Source organism: Empidonax traillii, unplaced genomic scaffold (genome assembly GCF_003031625.1).
Source record: "Empidonax traillii isolate 1590-97213 ecotype Southwest subspecies unplaced genomic scaffold, ASM303162v1 scaffold360:size843394, whole genome shotgun sequence".
In the NCBI taxonomy this organism is placed as follows: Eukaryota; Metazoa; Chordata; class Aves; order Passeriformes; family Tyrannidae; genus Empidonax; species Empidonax traillii.
In genome coordinates this window covers 302,183-324,836 of record NW_020955553.1, presented here as the reverse complement: position 1 = coordinate 324,836, position 22,654 = coordinate 302,183, and the positions used below count along the sequence as shown (strand labels likewise).

The 22,654-nt window shown below is 38.7% G+C and overlaps 1 long non-coding RNA gene across 1 annotated transcript in view; it reads right to left on the bottom strand.

Annotated features, from left to right (window-relative positions):
• Positions 1 to 507, bottom strand: part of LOC114061794 — a 160,579-nt gene extending 160,072 nt beyond the window's left edge. Inside the window, exon 1 of the long non-coding RNA XR_003572226.1 lies at positions 351 to 507. This is a non-coding gene — a long non-coding RNA (uncharacterized LOC114061794). The remainder of the gene's footprint in view (positions 1 to 350) is intronic.
• Between the last annotated feature and the right edge of the window lie 22,147 nt (positions 508 to 22,654).

Here is a 22,654-nt window from a genome sequence, read left to right as displayed (position 1 = left end):
AAGTGAATGTGGATAGGGAAGGGAAAAAACAAAGGCGAAGGGGGAAGGGGCCGGGGGGGGAAGAAGGGGGGGGGGGGGGGGGGGGGGGGGGGGGAAGGGGAAAAAAAATAGACAAACCCTGCCCTGAAACAGCCATGCAGCTATTAAACATATGCCAAAGTAAACAATAGTGTGAGGGTCTGCCATAGCTTTGCCCTGCAGGTAGACGGCAGGCGGCACAGAAGGAAAGCAAATGGCAAGGAAAAGAGAAAGATGGTACAGGATGTGGATGAGATGCCGAGCCCTGAGAGCATGAACGGCCTGATTGTGATCCTCAAGTCACACCATCAGCCATGCAAAACAGGACATACCTTTCTGGCTTGCTGGTTCTGTCGGCTGAAACAAAGCAGTCCCATTCTCAGCAGGAGGCCAAATCAAAATGAAATTTTATTTAGTCTGCACTGTCCCCAGATTGGGTTTCAGAATGACTGCTTTAGGAGATAGCATGGATGTGGCTGATGCATGCTTTGCATATGAAACTGCAATAGAGGGGGAAAAAAAATCTACATAATCAAAAAAATCTGTGCCGTGTGGATGGCAAAAACCCCTGGACGTTAGTGAAGCAGCTACAATGGATGTTTTAAAAAATGACCTTCCTGAAAAAAATGCACATTTGTGCTCTGCAATGCTATTTTCAATAAATATATATTAGATCATTTTGTATGTAATTATTCAGAAGCTGCTGTGAGAGACTGAAATATCAAATAATTTGTCTTTTTTTTTTTCTTTTTTTTTTTTTAATAACACAGAGCAGAATTACTATTTGGAAACAAATGCAGAGAAAATGTATATCTAAAGAGGTTTTCTGTGTCTTGCAGTGGCTGGGTGTGACTGCACCTCAAAATCCTCTTCAATATAATGTTTTGTTTAAGTCCTGTTTCCTAGAGTACCCAAAGAAAGGCCTGCTGCAGTAAAGAACATCTGCTTTTTGTGCCACTGATCTAATGCATTCCACCTTGCACTTTTAAGAAAGGATACATTCTTTGATTAGACACACTTAATTTTACAGACTATTAATAAAGTAAAAAGATCATCAACTGATCACACAGTATTTTCATTAGAAGTTAGAAATAACTTACAAAGGCAAGGAATAGTCTGCTGAATATGCAGGGCATATACCATGTAATGCCTTTGTTGTCAGTTATGCTGCAAATGAGATTTTCAAATAGGATTTGCAGAGGCAGGGCAGTGATCAACACAGTGCAACATCCAGGAAAGGAAAGTTGAGCACAGTGTTCTGTGAAACAAGGGGGCAGAAGGGAGCCTGTTTGTAGATACATATTATTATCCATAGAAAACACCACGGCTTGATTTTGCTACACCACCTACTTGGAACTAGGTGATACCAATAATTGTGTAAGTGCACACCTGTGTGGGCACATGTGCTCGTATCTGTCTGTGTGCAGGGCATGTAAGCCTGTAGTCTGTGCACATGTACATGCTTGATTCTTACACTGTAAAAGACAAGCAAAAGTCAGCACAAACAATACACATTTTCAATTGAAAGATATTTCTGTGCTGAAACAAGTAGTGCTAATACCGTTCTCATAACTCTCTAGCATATGGACAGCCAAAGAATGGGAAAGAAAAAAAAAATAAACAAAAAACCAACACCACAAAATCTTTCAGAATGCAAAAATGTAAGATCCCAAATAAACAATATAGATAAAAACTTGCAGCAATAAGGAGATACAGTGTAAATCATTCACACAATGCTTTCACACAGCAATGATGGAAGTCACTGACAATAATGCAACCATGTGCAGATACTCCTTGGAGAAACCGTCAAACAAATTTTGTAATTCTATCTCCTGTGCTTTGCAGGCTGAGTTTGAGACTTGCCTTAACCAAACACGTGAAAATATTGGTGTTTTAAAATTAAGTATTGGACATTATGGAAGGTAACTTCATAATGAGTTCTCCTATTGCTATTTAAAGCTAGAAATCCATGAGAAGCGCAGTGAAAAATATAACATTTGTTCTCCTTATGTCTTGGAACAACTGTTTTTATATTTGTAGTCATCCTAACTGTTGTTCCAAACAAGATATTCAGATACTCCCTAGCCTCATGCTGTCTCATATTTATACTGATGCATATCTTATTGTGAAGCTTCAAATGTATTGAATTAATTTGATTTTTTTTTGTGGTGTTATTATTTTTATAAATGCTGTTTTTTCTTTCTTTTTTTTTTTTTTTTTTTTTTTCATCAGAACTTCCCACTTTAGGGAAAAACAAAGATGTGATTGCTTTAAAAACAGAAGACTTTAAAAACAAAAAACAAAGCTAGTATTCCCAAAATTCAATGCACCTGGCATTCACTTTATACCTAATAAGCATCCGTGAATATGCAAATGTTCAATGTCTCTAGTAACCTCATTAATTTATTCCTCAGGCAATCAAAGAATGTGAACCAGTCCTCTGCTACTAATACTGGAAGTGGTACGCCGCTCAGCATTGCTAGAATCATCTGAATGCACATTCTACATATTGAAAAATTGTTTCATCTTTCTTCCTTCCTTTGCCACTGTAATTCAAACAAAGACTTCCTACCTCAGTTTACATAGCTGACAGCAAAAGTTGAAAAATGCCAAAAAATCATTAAGACATATATAATATATATCTATATCTCCATGTGCAGACATGCACGCTGGGAAGATAAATAGTTTAAAGAGATCTCAACAGAATTACAGTTTGAAAACCATCTGAGTTTTCTTATTTATTTATTTGGAGAGGGGGGAGCTTGGGCAGGATGGGGGAGGTGGGGGAGAAATGACCTGCCTTCTACTCAGCAAAGCAGCTGAATAATCTTTTCCTTTGCCCACATTAAAAGCCCTGAATAATGTTTATAAAATGTTAGGGAATCCCGGTAGGTTTCCTATTTAACAAGCCATGTATGACAAATCACAGTGTAATGTACTACGTTCTTAATCTTTAATTAGAATGTGAATATCTGCGCGAGAACGCAGTTAACTTTGACACATTAAATCTTCTGGTTAAAGTGCCTTACAGGAAGTGCAAAGATGAAACACTGCAACAATCTACTGCCTCTCTCCATTCACCCAGACAGTTGGGGAAGGATGATAACATCTTGTAATACCTGCTCTGTAGTAATTAATCGCTGTGGTATTTAGGACCATTCAAGTAGACAAATATGACAGAGACAGGGACAATTAGGAACCTTGTTCAAGCTACATTAACTTTTCCAGCTATTACAACACAGCAGCTCAAGTTTGCTTGTAAAAGCTGCAGAGGGATTGTTATGCATTAGCCGTGCGATTATTAATGAAAGAAAAGGAGAATTGTGTTTATTGTAGTTTGAAAATTGCAAATAAATTTCAATTATCTGCTATGTCATTTTGTTAAACATGCATTCTGGAAATGCCTTTGTACTCTAAATCATGAGCTACTTAGAGCAAACTAATACTAGAAAGCCTTTGGGAGATACAAAGTCAATATTTTTGTTGAAATGGCCTTCTTTCCTGTTCAAAGCAGAGACAGACAGAGCTACCTGAAAATATTTCAGATAGTTAACCCCACAGACACTGGCATTCACCCTAACTCCATGTACCAACAGGCAGTCGTATCAGACTTTGACATATCACTGGTGGAAGGTGCACTCTGCTCCACAAGAACAAGAAAGCTCAACTTCCTTACTCATGGCACGCATAAAGTGCACACAGATAAATAAATAAACAACTGGGGGGAAAGCCCCTTAGAAAGCCTGTTGCCTCTTTCCCACTATTGCCACAGTCATCACCAGAACAGATCAAATGAAATGAGGGGAGAACATTTGGGATTATATATTGTAAAGGTTACACTGTACTTTCCCATCAATACAGAACAGAAAAAGCACTGCACATTATAAAGTTTATGTTTTAACTATACATTTGAGGCAGCTTAATTTGCCATGGCTGTTGGTACCACACGAACATTGTATCAGTTCTCAACGTTAAAGGAGGATAGCCAGAAAACAACAGAACTGGACAAATATTGCAAAGACTTTGGCATGAATATTCACTTGGTGGCTGTTTTCTTTAAAGAAAAGAAGAAATCACCTAAACCTGTGGCCCCTTTATGTTCACTTTCTATGAATATTTGAACTAGAGTTTCTTAGCAGCATGAATGCTTGAAGAAAGCTAATTTGAAAGTCATACGTGTGAGTGTTTGTGGAAAACGAATTCTAAATTTGCATGTGCAAATATTTGCACTGGGTATGCTATCGTTTTCCCCCAGTCAGGGAGCAGCAGCGCTGCCACGTGTCTCACCCCACCAATCCTGCCTGAGGAACCCAGCTTGAGTTTCAAATATTGTGTCAAATTTGCCTAGTGAACTTGTTTACGATTGAGCCCCAAAGTAGAAAAAAAGAGAAGTGTTAAAAGTGTATGAAATGTACTTGAACAACAAATGTTTGCAGAGATGGGAGATGCATAGCCGGGCATTTTGAAAGCAGAAACAGAGGCATGCTGGCACGAAACAGAGTTTGTTACTAAGTGTTTGCTCAGCTCTGGTAAAAGTGTTTTTACCTCCTCTCCCCTTCCAGAGGGTGAAAAAAAAAAACAAAAACTAAAGGGTAAAAATACCACTCAGCACAGGAAAACATTTTCTTTCCATCTGCCCACTTTATGGTCAATCTATTGAAATACTACCCTTTAAATTAAAAATATTTATGAGGCTTGACATGCTTTCTGAATGCGTAGGACAGAACTCTACCATTTATTTGCAGGTGAGGTCTTCCATGTTTTTATTGTGGTTTTTTTGGTTTTTTTTTTTCAGTTTTGGTACTTACAAAGCACATTGCTTCATGCATGCCATTTGCTTCAACCTACTTCATTGTAGTCTAGAAATAAAAAGAAAAGCCAGCTTAGCCCGACAGAAATCTGCATCCCCACCCCAGAATCTGTTGTCACAAAATGAAGGAGGGAGGGGGCTGGGCTGGGAAGGGTGGAAAGGGAGGAAAGCAGCTCAGTGCACAGCAACAATTCCCCCTCTCAGCTGAGCTGCAATGATGTCAGCTTTCTGATTACAAACTGCTTATTTATGCTTCAACAGCTGCCAAGAGCAGCAAATAAGTGGCTAAAAGAGTGTCTAGACCAGGCATTCAGGCCCCTATTGTTTGCTGGTTGTTACCTGGTTGACAGCGATGGGTACAGCTGCCTGGTGTGAAAGAGAGCAAGGGATGGGGAGGCAGTGATTGACAGAAGGGCCCTCGGGGTCAGGCACAGCCAGCCCCGATGGCCCCATGGCTTTATGTTCCCGGCTCTAAAGGGAAAGCGATGGCTCTGCCTAGAGGTTGGAGGTGAAAGGAAATGTTTGAGGGTAATGAAAAAAATCCCTTAGCCAAATTTGTGATCATGAACAGTTACTCTGGGGAATTTAAGCCCAAGTGTTAGGAGTTTTCTCTATATGCAGAGATGGTTATTGGTAGCCACCACAGGAATAATAATGTGTTACATGTACGTGGGCAAAAATGTATCTTTGTGCAGTCCTTCACACAGCCGCTTAAAACTACTGGTGGTTTCATTTTTATTTAAGCTAAAAACTGATTACGCTGCTAAAACCTGGTACTATGCACTACGCAGAAACTCATTCTGTTTCAGGGCTGGCTTTGAAAACATTCCAAAACTTTTCTGAAAAATATTCAGACATTTGGGAGGGGAAAATAGATATTCAGATTAGAAAATCATCTATTAAAACCTCCCAAATACTCACTCAGTGAACTTTGCTCCCTTCATTTAGACTTTGGAGGGACAGTGTCTCTGAAAACAACTCAGTGGAAACGACTTGCCAGTGAACAGGCTGACCAAAAGCCATAAAATGCCTTTTTTAGTCGCTATAGAGGTGTCCTCAGTTTGGTTTTGATCTCATAGATGCTAGTGTGGTCCAGCATAATCGTACTGAAGTCAAAGGAGTGACATTGATTCAAGCCAACTGCAATCACTGGCAGTTTGACTGAATTTCTCACCTCCTACCCTAGCCTACCCCCATAGTGGAACACTGTTCAGCAAAGAAACAAAATCTCTCAGAAGTTTTAAAAGGATGAAGCCAATGAAATGTTTTTAACAGAACAACAAAAGCAGATTCAAAAGTCTTTGAACAACATGCAAAACTATGAAGATACAATGTGCCCTGGGAAAAATGAAAGCTTTATGCTCACTAGCAGGTCCACTGCTATCTTCAGCCAAACACATGAAGATTAAGTTGTTAGAGCATCCACGAGTAGAATTAATCTTACTTTCCTATTTGGCTTTTTCTGACACCATGTGAAGTCCTGTGCCAAGAAAAAAGTTGATTTTTCAGAACTTGTTACATATGACAGAATTATTAAATGTTTTATGACCATATGGTGTAATTTTTCCACTGTAGTATTTGAAATAGATTATAATTAACAAATGAGTAACCTTTCCCCAGTAAAAGATAAGAAAACACTATGAAATAATCTGGGCATGAGTGGTAGCTAGAGAGGTAAAAGTATAGCAGAGCACCTGAGTAGCACAAGCTTAATTTGGGTATACAGTGGGCTTTCTACATATCTGATGCAAAAGCTGTAACTGAAATGAAATCATGTTAAATTATCTGTAAAAAATAAGTTGATTTAATTAAGCACAGAAAGACTTATTAGATATAATAAAATGTTAAAAAGTCAAATGATGTGCAGTTACATTTCAGCTAACACTGCTCAACAAATCCACTAAATTTATTCCTTTCAATAATGATCTGTTTTGAGCATTTAATTAGATAAATAATATTTAATCACTTCAGCAAATTTGAACTAGAAAAATTCGTTGTCATCGGTGGTGACTCATTCTTGCTAATACCTACCATCTAGTAAAACTAGATGATCTTCTGGAGCAGAAAAGAGTATGAGACTAGTACAAATGTGTCTCTAGGCCTCATTAAAAACAAGGTTTGCTAAACAAACTATTATTTACACTGAGAAGTGTGCATATTTTACTGGGAAGGAGCATTCACATGTTTGCCTCTTTTCAGCATCAGGCACTATAAGTAGATGATAAGAAAAGATATTCAATAGATGTCCTATAATTCATCATAATACTGTTTCATTTAATAACTACTTTGCTGAAGTGATTGGCATGATTACAGGAAAATTACTTCAAATTATCCATCTCTTATCTAGCATCTAAGATGTCCTAAACTTGCATGAGAGTTAGTATAATGGGACCTATTAATTACTAATGCTGCAAGTCCTTCACTGCTTAAATATCCTTTCTACCAGGTGTGCTGTGTAATGCAAAAAAAAGAAATAGAAGACAAAATGATCGCTTTCCAAGAGAGTGTCACCCAAAGTTTAATAAACGAAATACCAAGTGCAAAAATCTGTCTTACCCATCAGTTCAAAATATCTAGATGTCAATATACTTTTTAATATTTCTCTGTATTTCTATCCTTCTCATATGTATGTAGATTTGCAGGGGTGTGTACTTGTGTAAAAATAAGTATATAGACAGTATATGGTATACATATATATATTTATTTTCTACTCAGAGGTATTGATGTGCAGGATTGCTATAAAAGACAGGCTAAGTACATAGCCTATGCCCTAAAAAGCACTTTTTAATCTCAGAACTCTATCCATCAAATGCTACCTGCTCAACAAAATTTACTCCTATGAGTAAACACTTCGAAGCAAAGAAGTATTATTGTCTGTTAAGGGCGGGGAAGTTAGAGCAAAGATGGCCAGAAGCCATATGTGTTCTCTCTGCAGCCTGGATTTAAAAGCCAATGTAAATTAGAGCAGCCTTACACTTACACCCTTGGCTTTCTAAGAGCCCTGATGTAAAACATCACGACAGAAACCAGGGATAGGTCTGTCCTATCTTTCTTTCCAGCCCACCTGTGACATGCCCATAATTCAACGGGTGGTTATGCTGCTTTTTAAAGCCACCTAAGATGCTGAATGTGCTCTGAGGGCCAGATTCTTCAGTGTTTTACACCTCAGAAACACAAAGTGTGCAAAGGAGACCCATGCAGTTACAAGCTCTCATTGGTGCTGCTCTAAACTCCAATTGCAGAGGCCATGAAAAATCTTGCTTTATTTTATTTACAGAATCCAACCTCAAGTTCATGATCAACTATCTCCATTTCTCTTCTTTGTTAGTTTTTTAAATCATGACAGTATCTTAAGTTCTATTAATTTTATTTACAATGTTGAAATAAAGATACAGGAAATGTGGGATAGAAAAAAAATAAAAACAAAGAAAACCCCCCAAATCAAAAGGTAAAAAGTTCACTGTTACTGACCAAGCAAGTGACCAAGCCTAAAGTCTGTAGGCTTTCTAACAAAATCTAGTTTGAAGTGCAGCTTCCAAAAGGAAGGTGACTTGCCCAAATGAATTTGAGGTATGAAGTTAAACATTGGACTTCTAATACCCTATTTACCAGAAAATGTAGAATAAAAGAATCACATCTACCATACACAGAAAATCTAAAAGGGAAAGGCATTCTTGAACCACACCTGTTAAACTGTTGGGATGGTTTTAGTATATTCTGTACAAGAAATGCTTGCAATTGTTTCTAAATGTGCAAATGGTCTCTATGAATAAGGAAACCCACCATGTAGAAGCATTTCTGGGAGAACATTACCTTTAAATAGGCTGTTAGGGACTGATAGTGAATTGTATGCTTTTCTTCTGGGTGACCACAACCAGCTGGTGGAATGCTACAACTATAACATCTGAATACATGACAAACCAGCTTAATGTTCAATCCCCTTGCTTTTTGCAAGTGGAAACTTCCAAAACTCTCTACTCTTGACTTTTTTACTTCAAGGTGACAAAGCCTTTTTGAGATTCACAATAGGTTTTATTAGATTGTCACTACTGAAATGATACAAAGCCTTCTGTGACTGGTAAGCTTCCACCATGGTTTTCCTGTTGTAACATAAACGAAATACTGCCAACGCTGTACTCACTATAGTGGGCAAGGGACTTCATCAAAAATCTACTATTTTATGCATTTTTGGTTATTTACTTTATAGACTAAACTCATTTATAATTCTGCAACTATGAATAAGGACTCTGGTATTAGAAAACAATATGTTCCTCCATTCCCAAAGTTAGAATTCTGTAATAAACTACATATTAGTAAGAAATTCCCCTGCATGCCCTGGTGCAATTTTAACTGGTTTTTCATACATGACATTCCAGAAATCTATTAGCTGGCCAGTAGATCTGTTTTTCAGTGCTGGTTGTCAACCATATTGAAAAATAAAGACTCAAGCAGTTGTTGAACATCTCGAGCGCTATGGCCCTTGCAGGCTTTGCTGAGCTCCCGTAGCCAGAAACCCCTTCCTCCCCCAGCATGTTCCACATAGGCAAAGGCGCCTTCAAAACTAGCCTGGGCATCATGTGAAGCAATCTTTTAGGCTACCTGTTGAAAATACATCTTGTGGTCTACCTCAGTTCACTGAAATCAGAGATCTATCATATTTGTGCATTCTTAAACAAGGTGAAAAAGTGACAGCTTCTAGATAATCACCTCAGCTTTTGCCTAACGTAATAAGGTACAGTATTTCCCAATCAGAGGGTTTGAACATCATCATATCATCCTTGGCTTTCTAGGAACTTAAAATTTTACCAATACAATAGTGATTCAGGCTTGGGATGTTTTTTGTTGTTGTTTTTCCCCTCTTCAGTGCATCTCCACCACTTAGTAAACCCTGTGTGCAACAAAACCACAGAAATTATTTGCTTCATGTAATTCATGTAATTCCTTTATTACCTTACCTTAAAAAGGCTCACAAGAAACAATGCATAAGGGATGTAGCAGGATGGAAACAGAATTTAAAACGTAATAATTAAAGCTAGCATCAGTTCACATTGTTAAATAATAAGGGATATGCCTGAGAATGCAAACTGATTCAGAAGAAATTACTCAGATCTCTAATTTTTAGATCTGTCTTCTTCTTTCCCTCTGACAGCCTGTAATTCCCATATTCTGAGGGCTTTAAATTTAATCTAATATTCAACAATATATACAATCTCTGCACTGAAAGTGGTCTCCAATTTGACCTGTGTACCACAACCCAGAATGAAGTGTTCCCATGGAATACTGGAATGGAATACTGGAATGGAATAATGCCAGGAAATACCTTTAGCTAACTGTCTCTAAATGGAAAGCAGTTTCAAAAAGTCTTCTTTGGTTTACAGTCTTGTCTAAGAGATTAGAGAGTCTTGTCCAATAGATCAATCAGAGGACTAGGACAACAGCAGGAGGAAATGTCGGGAAGCCATCAAGCCCACTGACTGGCTAAAACAAATTGTTATGCTCAGTGCTAGTCCTTATAGAAACATAACTAAGGGGCCAAATTCACTGGGCATCTGTATCAGCTTCTGCTGATATTTGAAGTAAATCCTACCAGAAAAGAGTGTCTTGATGGTTCTCAATGCTTACCATATTAGCTGGGGTACAGCCTCTCAAGGAGAAAAAACATTAGTTTCTTTACTGCTTGAGCTAAACAGCCTGGATTTCTAGATGAAATATCTGGGAGGTAAGTCCTTTGTAAGTCAGTTTGGGGAGGATACTCAACACATACAGAGAGCAGTTGGCAGCAAATAGAGTCAGTAACTCCTATAGTCTTGAGGAACTCAGGCTTTCAGCCAGTTCTGCTTGCTGCAGGAACTTAAGGACTTTGTGATGCCCTTGAAATCACCTTCTTTCACTCTGTTCAGTTTGTAATTGCAACTTTTGGTCTCTTTACATACAGTATAAAGCTCAGTACAGGATACTGGGAGGCCTGTGATAAATGAGGGGGTTGCTTTGCTAGACACATTGATTGCACAGTGTCCTGTACTTATGGAGGTTGGACTTGATGATCCTCTAAGCCCATTTGCCTATAAGGGGGCATCAGCAAGAAGCATAGTGGAATCAGAATACCAGCAGACGCCTCTCTAAGAAAAAGTAGCAGTGTTGTCTGCTGCAGGCACTGGAGGAATATTCATCCCTCCTAAGAGTATGAGCTCATATTGCATGCCTGGAGGACAGAGACACCCAAAAGCAATGTGTTTGTTATGGGAACCAGGGACATATCCTCATGCAAAGATCTGCACTTGTGGCTAGAAAACTCCTAGCATAAATCAGCATAAGATTTATCGTGTGAGCAGAACTCCTCTTCATTGCCCTATGGTTTCCATATAAGGCATGTGAATTCCCACTTGAGGTGCACCATGGAGTGCCCCCTTCTGTAGGAAAGCGATGGCCAAAAAGCACCTACCCTGGCCAGGAAAGATGAATGACCCTGAGGTAATTACAGTGTGTCTGGAAACAACAGCTTCTTGTACCCCTTGTAAGACCAATCTAAGTGGAAGAACAACTGTCTTAGTGGAGGCATACTGACCTAGAATAATTTTTTTTGCCTCTGATTCAAAACATTATAAGTCTTGCTATTTCACTGAGAAATGCTGCTTCCAGGTGATTCTAGGTGGCACACTAAGTAGGATGCAGTGCTGTCAGAGCCCTGTGGACCTGAAAGTGAAGCCCTGTAAATAGTGCTTCATCATGCAAACAGGGATGTCACCTCTGTGCAGGCAGATGGTGGTATGAGTGGGCTCTGAGTTTCACTACCAAGATGAAGTGAGACAGCACTTGTGACAACTTAATGCTGACTGAGTAACATCAACACAAGTCTTCTTTTCTGTTGTAGCTGTCTTAGGATGTCAGAAGATATGGATCTGAGATTGAAAAGACACTTTTGACAGCATAATGGCTGAAACAGTTTTGAAACATTTAAAGCAACAATAAAACGCAAAAGGGGAAAAAAGGATGAGGATAATGGGGTGTGACTTCTCAAAGGACATGAGGTTTCATTTGTATTTGAATAATTTTTTGTCTACTGAACTACTTCTTTTTGAAAGTGCAAGTCACAATTTTCCAGAAAAAGTCTGCCACACACCTAGGCATCTTCTGCAGGCAGCACTCCATAACTTTTTCACTGTAACTCTCCCCTCTTCTAGCTATGTTGATTTCATTTGCAGAGGCATAAGTATGTTGAAAGACTTTTTTTTCAGGATGCTCATAGTTCAGATGCTCATAGTTCAGCTTCCTAAAATCACGACTGACTTCAAAACCCATAATAAAATGAAATAGACTTAGAACTGCATGTGTTCATGCAAAGAAAACAGAAGAGGTGTGCAACTCTTTAAACACAGCATCCAGCAATCTGTTTTCTTGGAAGCCTGTGTGGTTTTAGGATGATTTTGGCTTTTAGAAAACAGAGAAACAAACCAAACTCTGAAACAAAATCTTCTCTGGTTTTCACACCTGAGCTCCATATAGAGGATCTCTCAATATTCTGTAGGAGTAATCCTCTGAAAAGAACAAATACATATAAAAATGTAATTAATGATCCAGAAAATGATGGTTATATCAAAATATAAACAGCGATTAGCATTTTGGCAGACTCCATGTTTAACCTGTGACTTTGTAACTGAACACTTTCATATTGTTTGGGGTTCTTCTCCTTTTTATTTTTTGGTTTTATTTTGTAAAATCAATACATTCATCTCCCCTCCAACTCCTTTCAAGAAAGTATTTCTTTTTATGTCAAGTTTTTAAAAATACAGAAAAAAATCAGAAAAAAAATATAAGGAAAAGGCTTTAAAATTTACATTTAAAATTCATTCCAGATTTGTTGTATTCATTACTTTGATGTGGAGTTCAGAGGCTGTATTAGTACTGTACTTGCACTGCAGTGTGATTGGACTTTCAGAACACTATTCCACACAAATTAAAGGAGGTTTAAAAAAAAAAAAAAAAAACAAAACCAAAACGAAAAAAGGTTTCATTCTGTGGGAAGTGGAGTAATTAAAACAAATTTAAAATCATTAAAAGAAATTCATAAAGCTAACTATTGTTTTCTTCCTCAAAAACTTAAGCTTTCTTTTCTATTTGGCACATTAATACATTTTTCCCCTGTTGGAAATAAAAGCTATAGGCCCAGTTCTGTCATGGCGGTGAGCAGGCAGTTGGATACGGTAATGCATGCCTGAAGCCTTCACCAAGGATGATAAGCCTGCATGAATTTTACGAGTCTCAGTATCAAGGTTGCCCTCGCCCAAGGGATTTAAGAATAAGGGGGGAAAAAAGAGAAGGCAGATGTATGAATAACTGGCATTGTAAATCTTCACCGTGGCAACCTACAGCTAGAAAAAGTCTGTGATGGGTTCATGACTTGAGAAGAAAGCGACACAGCAGAATGTGAATGGATTTTCTTCAGCTACTTAATACACTGCTTAGAGCAGCTTAAGGGTGTGCATGTGAGAGAGAGTATGTGTGTGAGCGAGAGAGAGAAAGAGAGAGAGAGAGAGAGAGAGAGAGAGTGCATATGTGTAAGGAGGGGGGGATCCATGGAAATTTGTTAGAAGGAATTACTAGTGTTATACAGCTTGCTAGGGTTTTATTTTTTTTTTCTTTTTGGGGGAGGCTGTAGGGGAGGAGGAATACCATTTAGTCTCAGAATATAAATGACTGGATTTTGCTTGGGAAAAAAAAAAAAAAGATGGTGGGGGAGGTGCGTAGAATTATGCAGGCAAGTAACAATGAGCAAATTGGACCCTTAACAATACAGCACAAGGTCATAGCGAAAGTCACCAGAGTGGGGTGGTGGGGGTGGCTGGTGGTAGAAAACAGATCATGATAAATAGCTTCCCATTTTGCAAAATCTGGTAGTTAATGAAAATAAGATGCATTTGAGTTGTCTGTGAACACCTGATTTTTTTTTTCTCTTTCTCTCTCTCTCTCTCTCTCTCTCTCTCTCTCTCCCTCTCTCTCTGGTCCTGCTGATGTATGAAAGCAAAGCACTGACTCTAATTGTGCAATTATAAAACGGAAATGATGCAGGTTTGGTAACACAGAGAAAGAAGGCAGCTTAATAACATTGTTTAATAACAAGCAAATAAAGCTCAAAGGGGAAAGAGGTGACTATTTCTGCTTTAGACTCATTAAGGAACCTGAAACATATTGTAAAAGAGTGATATTTAATTATGGGCTGGACTGATAACATGGAGCAGGGCCTCACTGGGAGAAAGAGACCCTATGCTCCTAGGAGTGAGCAGCTCCAAGCATCAATTACTGTGATTATCTACCCAGTGCTTAGAAAATGCACCCGTCTCCATGTTTCGGCAGCGACCCGTAAACAGGCATTGCATAGGCAAATTTATGGGCACAGTCAGCTGGGGCCAGGTGGGAAAGCGAGCTTTCCATTGGAGACTTCTGTGCAAAAGGAGGAAAGAAGCAAAAGAAAGAAAAATCTGTCTTCGGCACTACTGAAAGAGCAATTTATTACAGAGCATTTGCAGGAGACAGCATTTGTTGCCCTGCTGCCTTTTTTGCCTCTGTTGGCTGTCTGAATGAGAAATGGGAGTATATTAACCAACTCATGGGTTACAGAAGACGGCTTGGCATGGGCCCATCAAACTTCGCCATGCTAAGGCAAGTCAAAGGTCAAGAGAGTGTTAGCAGCTGAGATTTAGAACCGAGTGCATCTCTTTAACCTTAACTGCTGGGAATGGATGGAGTCACTTTATTTCTTTAGTCAGAAACTTGGTTGCAGGGAAAGATGTCATGAGGAGGAGGGTACCATCCAGCCTGGAGCAGATGGGAAACTATCTAATGCCGTGAGACATCATATTCTTTAGGGGTCACATAGATAAACTTAAGGATTCTGCAGCTGGGATAGGGCAACCCTGGATGTATGAACAGACTGGGGAATGAGGTGCTGGAAAGGAATGCCACAGCAAGGGACCTGAGGGTCCTGGACAACAGCAAGCTGAATGAGTCAGCAGTGCCCTGGCAGCTGGCAAAGCATCACCAGCTGGTTGAGGGAGGGGATTGTCCTGCTCTGCTCTACACTGGTGCAGCCTCACCTTGAATATTGTGTGCAGTTTTGGGCACCACAATATAAGAATGAAATTAAGCTATTCGAGAGTGTCCAAAGGAGGGCAATGAAGTTGGTGAAGGGCCTTGAGTGGAAGCCATATGAGGAGTGGCTGAGGTCACTTGGTCTGTTCAGCCTGGAGAACCTGGAGAAGAGGGGAGACCTCATTGCGGTTACAACTTCCTTGTGAAGGGAAGAGGAGAGTCAGACACTGATCTCTTCTCTGTGGTGATCAGTGACAGGACCTAAGGAAATGGTCTGAAGTTGTGTCAGAGGAGGTTTAGATTGGATATTAGAAAAAGTTTCTTCATCCCGAGGGTGGTTGGACACTGGAACAGGCTCCCCAGGGAAATGGTCACAGCAACAAACCTGACGGAGTTCAAGAAGCATTTGGATGATACTCTCAGGCACATGGTGTGATTCTTGTGGCTGGTCCTGTGCAGGGCTAAGAGCTGGACTGGATGATCCTTGTGGGTCCCTTCCGACTCAGAATATTCTGTGATTCTGTGATTCTGTGATTCTGTGAAGAAACATCATTGCTTGGCTGCAGATCCCTATTTTCCTTTAGGTCTAGAGGCTGGATATTTGTGCATCTTTGTTAGTACATCACAGACCAAAGAAATGGAGACTAACAAAGAAAAGTAGGTGTCAAATCAATCCAAAGCCGTTTAATCTTTCCTTTTGTTTGCATCAACATTATTTTCACTGAGGAAAATCCTTAGTAAATGGAGAATGCTAATGATATGTGCACTGAACTTTAATGGCAAAGAGATTTCTCTGCCTGGAAATGTTTGAAGCACTTCAGGTTGCCATGACCCGGTTCACAGCATTCCTGGCTGCCTCGATGTGACACAGAGCCACTACATAGCCTAGAATTAATCACCTCAACTGTGTGTCTTCCTCCCTTACCAGTCCTTCTGCACCTGTGAGCTCCTTGAAATTGCAAGGTCTGTTTCTGTGACATTTGCCATGTGTCCTGTTTTGCCTGTGGGCTTCAGGAATCACCAGTCAACGGTTTGGCACCACACCTAGTTCAGGCACTCATTTTGGGTGTGAGTTCTATTAAGACATCATGGTACACTGTGCACTGAAGCATGAAGGCTTCTGTGCAGAGAACCATTTCTCAAATTATTGGAAAGAGGTGTGTCACTTTTAAAAGGCTGTTTAAAAGTAGCCTGACATATATGTATACCCGGATGCCCAAACATAAGAGAACATTTTTACTCAGAGTTTATGATGAAGATTTGAAATTCCCTGAGACTGAAATGTAGAGACTCTACTGAAATGTAGAGTTTAAGGGGGAAATTTAGCTCTAAGTTAGGTCAAGATTTCATGCAATGTGTATTGAGGGAGAGATGTTATTTGTTGAATGGGATAACAGCCTTGAGAAAAGACCTATTCTGTCGATCCTCCTAAATCCAAGCTTAGTTATTTTAGACAGCATTAGGTATTCAGTGTCCATGGCCCTCTACTGTGGCTTGTCCACTCTCAGACCAGTCAGGTCAATAGTGAGGAAAAGGGGATGAAAATACTTAAAAATAAGTACAAAATTCCTGGGATTTGGGGAGAACCACAGTATTTAGGCTAAGAATATTTTGGTTTTTTTTTTTTTCTTTTTTTACTCCTCCACCTTTTGGGTGTCTATACAGCCCTTAACACAGTGGGTCTTAGTCTGTGACAGAGAATAAGCAAAGAATTAAAGAATTAGTGAAGCTTTCGGTATGCTTAATAAGGCTATGATCTCCACCTGCTGACTGTGAGACAACATCTGTAATAATTGTCAAAGTACTGGCTGTCCCCCTCTTAGCAGCTGAGCAGCTAAGAGTTCATTGTTCTGGCCTGAAATTATATATACGGGAGAGATCAGGATAGAGGAGCTATGACATACACAAATGCAAGAATGTAGCAAGGTACACAGTAAAATTAGGACTGATGCATTTCCAAATCAGAAGTGATCTAGCATTGGTCTCAATAGCATGTGAAGGAAAACTGGAGGAGTAATTAAACCCACTTTATTATTAATTATTCATGGGCATACCTTTTGCTCCCCAAATAAGTGGGAAGATTTAAAGGGTCATATCTCACCTCTACATCAGCAGTAGCCCACTGACCACATAATTTAAATCAAAAGTAAACAAGTTGGGCAGTGAATAAACAGAAGGCAAAGGAGTTGGAGAAGATGGCTGAGAAATAATCAGAAAGAAGGATTCCATACTACTCTCCCAGCTCTGAATTATAAATACGTCCTTTATATCTCTCCCCCCCAACATGTAGTGGTACATAGACAATTTCAAAGAGCTTGCAAATGGTTTGGTCAGACACTGGACCACTAAAGATAAAGGGAACAATTAAGAATATTGCATAAAAATGAAGCAATTTCTTTGCATCTGCATTCACTATGGAGATGCCTTTCTCTAAGCCAATTATTTGCAGATAATAAACACAAGGCAGTATCAGAGATCAAGTTGTCAAAAGAAAAGAAACCTAAAGAAACTGACAAAGAACAAAAAAAAATAAATCACTAGATCATCCATTGTAAAAGTTCCAAATAAACATTAAAATGGTCAATTTGGAGAAACATACTCTTCCATAAAACTGTCCATAATGTCTCACAAAGTCTTCAAAATACACGTGCAATGTAGAGAATTACAGATCAACTGACCTACTTCAATGTAAGATAAATCATCTGAAAAAATAACTTAAAAAGAAATATTTTAACAGAACATGGCATAGGAAAGCCAAATTGCATGGTTTCTTACAAGGTAAATTGTTTCTCTCTAATCTGTTTAAATTCTTTGACAACCAAAGAGAAGGGCAGAATTCTTCCAATAAGCTGCCAGGATTTGCAGAAAAATGTGCCCTAACCAATGGGCTTAAGGAAGTGTAAGATTCCCATCTCTCCCCTCTCCCACCTTTTCACACACTAACCAGCAAGGTGTAATACAGTCCTGGAGCACGGGACAGGAGGGCATAAGATGAAATCTATGTTTTTGCATGAGAGGGGTTCCTGAGACTTCCACTCTTAATTACCTTTTGAGTCAGTGGAAGACACTATCAATAACAGCATTGTTTGCTATTTTAAACATCAAGTTTTAAAGTTTCTCTTTCATACACAACCACCCAAAGCAGAAAGGCCTGGCCAGATTTCCAGCCTTAATGGTGTCATGATTCCATGGGTTTACTTCTTTTTTTTTTTAACTTGCATTTTTTATTTTGAATGTCTCCACTGTAAATTGCTATTTACTGGTCAAATATTACTGGGATAGTAGAGGAGATGTAAAAGATGGCCTCAGGGTGTTCTGACAGTACAAGTGACAAAGGGGGTAACACTCCGCAGCCCACTAGTGCTCTCCCAAAATCTCTGAGCACACAGCCTGTGCTCATATTTATGCCTAACCTACTTTCCAGTCACTTTTTTTGCCATCACAGAGCTTTTGTAGATGCACCACTGGGGGCAGGGAAAATGGAGGAAAAAAGTGTGTTCCAATTCTGTAGCTATTCACCTGATTCTTTTGCAAATTTGGCCCCATACTCCCTGTAATTCACCAGTTGATAGACACTCGGGAGACTCTTGCCAGCTAACATTCCTGTCAGCCGTGTCCCGAAGAACAAAGGCAAGCTGAAGTATTTTTTAATTTTACCCTCTCAGCTCATCAACGCTGAGTTTACATAAAAATGTAAGAACATTACACTACACACACTGCTAATAATCAGAAACTGAAGCTTTGAAGTTTCCCTATTTCACAGCTACTGCCATGACAGATGCTTGCCAGAGAAAACTCAGGGGGCATTTGTTTGCAAGCATTTTGGCTAAGCATAGTGCCCATTGTGCCACTTAATATTTCAGCTATCTCTAGTGTAATCAGGGAACAGCAGTTACTTATTTATCTCACGTCTTGCTCCTTGCTAGCTACCTACTATCGCCAGCATGACCTCTGAAGCACACACATTAATTTTACCTCAGTATTTCTATAGCATCAATTAATAAAAACTGACTATGTTTTCAACAAATGCACATGTACTGATAAATGAGGGTCCTGACTTAATTGCTCTGTAAATTAAGAGCTCACAGTAGTGACAATAGAGAATAGTTTTAATATTTAAAAACTCATTAAATTTGTGTACATTTTGAATAATTAAATCACATGGCCACTTTAAAGAGCTAATTTAAGTTTAATTCTTAAATGTATATCACAGAAGAACTAGATCTGCTGAAAATTATTGGTTAATTTTCAAAACAACCTTATTCAGTTCTACTTTTCCCCCTGAAATTCTGTGTTTATTTATATACTTAACTGTCCCTTCTGCCTGCCAAAAATTCCTTGCAACATCAATTCTGCAATGGTGATACCAACCTATACTTTTGTTAGTGTCCACAGAAAACAGTGTAAACCTAATGTTAGTAGTATGGTTTTCTCTTTTCTGTGGTGGAATATAACTCCATATTTTAATCCTTCAGATCTCTATCAGACCCATTGTTTAAATTTAAATAGTGGGCATTTTGGAGAAAACAACTTGCATTTTTTATGACTTGCAGGTCTGTGGAGATGCAGTTCAAATACCCAAAAATATGTTGTTTTGACAGAATTTGCAAGGGTTCATGGAAGCCCCATGTCCTTATAATTATGTAAACTTAAAGGTAGTCAAGGTTAAACCTTCAAACTGTGGATAAGTATAATTTCTATTCCATTCAGAACTATAATCTTTAATATTTGGTGGTATTTTGAAGGACAATATCTGATTTTCTGGCTGTCAACAGAACTACTGCTGACAAAAAAATGGTTCACCCTCCTCACTTGATCAGTTTGGGGAGTTTAAGGGGACAATTCATAAGAGAAAGCTGGTTCCCTTGATGAAGCCCATGCTGTGGATAGGACAGAAACAATTTTCAGTCAGAGTAATTCACCTTTGTGCAGTTAACTTCTCTTTCTCCTGTGGCTCATACGTCAATCTTCATATTGTTACTAGTATTTAATCAGTGATTAAGCTGCCATAGAGTAAATACAGACAGATTGTGCTGCAACATTTCTATGTTCTTTCAATATTATGAAGTGTAATATTCAGGTAGGTGCTTAGTTATCAAAGTGATAGACACTTAATACCTGAAATAAATAGAACGATTCTTGCTGAATCATTGCAAAGCGACTTGAATGTCTAGCTGTAGTCGAGGAGATGAAATGTTGCTCACTAACTTTTTAATCAAAAGAGGAAAATGGTACAAATGTCATGTGACTATCCGTATGCTTTTGAGAAATTAAATCCCTTCTGGTTCTGTCTTCCTTGTGCACTCATTATCTAAGAAGACGCTGGGAGAACAAGTTCTGGAGGAGAAGAGAGACAGGCGTGGTGTTCAGAACAGCACATTTAAACCTGTACCGGTGAATTTTCACTGAGCACACTCCAAACTCCTAGTCCCATTAGGAAAACTTAATTTCTGATGATACTCATGTGGATAGAAACATGTCATATCACTTGTGACTACTCAGAACAGCTCAGATTTTGGCTATGGAGGATTTAAATTGCTCACAGATTTTTCAGCAACCACTTGTGGTGATCTTGTCTTTAATGCCAAATAGAGGTGATTTAGCCTCTGCTTCTCTAAATTCCTTGTTTAATTACTCAGATTTCATATTTTACTCTTTGTAACCATAGTGCTGCTTGGGACAGTTACAGTCTGCTGATTCCACAGTGTAGCCTGAAGTCTTTTTCAGGATCATTGTTTCTCAGAACAGAATTCCCTGTCCTAAAATCACACCCAACCTTATTTCCTCACAGAGGTATGCAGCAGTGAAGTGTATTTTGTTTGAACTGGAATCTGGTTTCCCAAGGGGTTCTAATCTCTCTAAGGAATAATGCTGTGCTCTTATCATCATTTGCCTCTCCTACAATCTTTGTGTCATCTGCAAACTTTGTCAATCACTAGTCCATGTTTTCTCCCTGGTAGTTGACAAGATGTTAATAGTAAATGGTCACAGCTTATCTTTGTGAGACTTTGATAGAAACACACCATTTACAGCAATATTTGTGAGATCAGTTAAGTACTTCGAATCTATTCAAGGTGTGTCACACACACTTTCCGTTGCTCTACTTCAGTAAATCTATTATGTTCAAGACTGATTGATAAACTTAACCTATATATGTCTACCATGTTGATATGATTACCTATAACAACCAAACTTGTCATACTCCTGTATAGTGATGTTTAGAGATTGTGAGGGTTCTGATTAGCAGATCTGCCATTTGACAGAGCCATATGTCAGCTTTTTCTCTACGGCACAAAAGAAACAAAGACTACAAAGGCTACTTGGAAACCTCTGTTTGCTGCTGGCTGGCTTTAGGTATTGGGAGCTTTTTCCTGGCTGTGATAATTCCTGTTTTTTCTATTTATGCATGTTCAGCTGGTTAACAAATGGACTTCTGGGTTTTCTTCTAGGGCAGAACTGTATTTGATCTTGCAAATCTTTTTCTGATGGGCTTCCAACATCAAGTGGCTTATCCAAGACACAGTATTTTCTTAATTTACTTTCCTTGCTCTCCATTTCCACAAATGAAAAAAAAAAAAAAAAAGTGGCAATTGTTAGCTAGCATTTGTAGTGATATTCCATTTCAATCAGGGAAATATAGAAATCTGGGAACAGAAACTACAAACTGAGAGTAAACAAGAAATGCAACAACACCATGAGTTCTAAATATACATATTGTGCTCAGATAGCCATTATTTTTCTTCCTCTTTCAAAACCTGACAATATTCCTCGGCTTAACTTGAGAACAATCCATGCTTTATGTTCTTAAGAACAAGGTTTTAAGGTCCATAACACCTAAGTGTATTTTATTATTCCATGTAAAGGACTGAATTTTTGAACTCAAGTCCTTAAAAGATTTACAAAATTTTATAGTCCTTCACGTGATGACAGAAGAGAGAATCAGCAAAGTGACGTTCTTTGCAGTAATGTACAATACCTGTGTTTAAAACATGTGAATTGTGATGAAAGCAATGTGATAAATTGTGAGGCTTCACAATATCTGGCAGCTTTCAGCAGCACAAGCTGGAGGATAAGAAAGAGAGAAGAGCACATTATAGAGCTGAAGCTGCAGGGGAAGTTAAGCAGGCAGACTCTAATAACCCAAGGAGGGTCTTAACCAGGAGAAAAGAATTAACACCCATAGTCTTGTGAAAATTGCTTATGATCTGTAATGACACAAATTGGCGTATTAGCTTGAGCTTCATTGGTGAGACAGCATTAACCAGTGGAAGGTGCCTCTTTAAATAAGCATGAGATCTACTTCTGGTATCTGTTTTGGCCTAATTTTACAGCTTCTTGAAAGACTGAAAAACCTGTGCAGAGATGCAAGGCTCATACACAAATCCCTTCACACTGTTGGCAGTCTCACCTCTGGGGCCTTACAAGGGAAAGGAGCACCTTTACATTTTCTGGTAACACTTTGTGCAGCACCTGCATTTTCTGAGTGCTGTCCTAAACACTTTACTCTTTCTTTGTTGTGCTGTTCTTAGCTAATGAGTTGTGTCAAAAATAAAATATAAGGTAAAAAGGCTATACAATGTTATCTGATCTAATGTGTTCATTATGTGCAATTAGTACCAAAATAATGTGTTCATAATAGCAGCTTGAAAATATGCTTAATATATGTAGTAAATAGTGTGAAATCAGTATACAAAATTCTACCACACATAAAAGATACAAAGACAAAATAAAATAGAATTT